Genomic DNA, 2,045 nt, shown 5'->3' with positions numbered 1-2,045 from the left:
ACTTCTCGCGTGTGTTTTGTTGTGAAACGTAGTTTTCGGACCAGACAGAGCTGTCGGCGATTCTTCCTATTGTGAAGTCATGCAATGTGAAACCCCCTGTCGCCGATCCATCGTGCAGTGTGAACACAGCAGCAACTGAATGCTACCTCAGATAGATACCTCACACGCAGTGTGAAAACAACGGCGATCCGACGAGTTTGAAAATCGTGCAGTGTGAACTCGGCATTAGAGGTCATTTCCGGTTAATGACGTCACAGAATTTACCAGTATTTTGAAACTGATCTGTGACCCTAACCGGTAAAAAGACGGAACGTCATTGCCTGAGTGAACAGCATATCATTCCAGTCATTTTAAGGCAATTTACTGGTATTACTGTGTGAAAGGGGCTAATGATTACATAATTTAAACTTTTTGGGTGAACTATCCAGAGATCAGTGTAATAATTTGCAATTAACAATTAGCTATTATTTAGCACCTGTGTAGAATTTAACACAGAAACACACACTAAAATGTCTGTTGTGGTTCAAGGGAAAATATAAACTTACAGAGCTACTCAAATACAGAAGGATAGGCCTATAATCTCCATGTCTCTGGGTGACTGTGTTTCCCTTTGTCGTTCTATTTCTCTCTCTCTTGCCACACACACACACACACACACACACACACACACACACACACACATAGGGACAGTGAGGGGGAGCCTGTGAATGACAGATTGCTGAACTGCTCATATGCTGTGTGCCTCGCTGGAAGAGCGTGAGTCACCCCCCACACACATATCCATACACCTTTATGTGCATTTATCACATAAATCATCAACATACATCCACGCATGTTTGTTAGCATAAGCATTAGTAGACTTGATGACAATAAACATAAATATAGACCTCCATAATACTGATGAGAAGCTCTCTGAAAACGACGCGCTCCGTCCACACACGCATCCCGTTTAAAATATATATCAAATATCAATATCAAATCTAGGTCTCGAGGTAAAACCGGTCGAGACCCAGTAGTGTTTGATGTAAGCGTTTATGGGTTTAGCAGTAACAGACCATCAGTTATCAAAGATAATTGCTTGATAAATCAACAGCGCCCTCTTCTGGCTCACACTACCTCTTACGCGACAGCAGTAGGCCTTTCAATGTATTCAGATAGAAGTTACATAACAATTACCCACTTGAAATGATAAATAGAGCACATCAGTATTGTAAGATAATCAGCTTATGAGAACATGCTGGCAGGCAAATGATGAAATCTGAGAGGCGCTTGGTGTCCGTTGAAAATAATATCGATCTATAAAAGATCCACAACCAGCAGGGTTGTGTTTGGAATACCGTGTTCTTTCTGACAGACAGTAGAACACAGCGTTCACAGCATAAATATCTTCATTCTCTTTGCTTAGACTGTGATTATTGCCATGCACTGCAGAAATAGTGTTGCTGTTCCATTTCGAGTGTGTAGTTCTCACTGAATAAATATTAGTCTTGTGACCTTGAATATCAAATAACTTCATAATCTGTGTGAGAATTTATGCAAAGAAATAAACACATATATACAGTATCTCACAGAAGTGAGTACACCCCTCACATTTTTGTAAATATTTTATTATATCTTTTCATGTGACAACACTGAAGAAATAACACTTTGCTACAATGTAAAGTAGTGAGTGTACAGCTTGTATAACAGTGTAAATTTGCTGTCCCCTCAAAATAACTCAACACACAGCCATTAATGTCTAAACCGCTGGCCACAAAAGTGAGTACACCCCTAAGTGAAAATGTCCAAATTGGGCCCAATTAGCCATTTTCTCTCCCCGGTGTCATGTGACTCATTAGTGTTACAAGGTCTCAGGTGTGAATGGGGAGCAGGTGTGTTAAATTTGGTGTTATCGCTCTCACTCTCTCATACTGGTCACTGGAAGTTCAACATGGCACCTCATGGCAAAGAACTCTCTGAGGATCTGAAAAAAAGAATTGTTGCTCTACATAAAGATGGCGTAGGCTATAAGAAGATTGCCAAGACCCTGAAACTGAGCTGCAGCA

This window comes from Sinocyclocheilus grahami, unplaced genomic scaffold, assembly GCF_001515645.1.
Source record: "Sinocyclocheilus grahami isolate Dianchi unplaced genomic scaffold, SAMN03320097.WGS_v1.1 scaffold416.1, whole genome shotgun sequence".
In the NCBI taxonomy this organism is placed as follows: Eukaryota; Metazoa; Chordata; class Actinopteri; order Cypriniformes; family Cyprinidae; genus Sinocyclocheilus; species Sinocyclocheilus grahami.
This window is presented reverse-complemented; position numbering follows the sequence as displayed.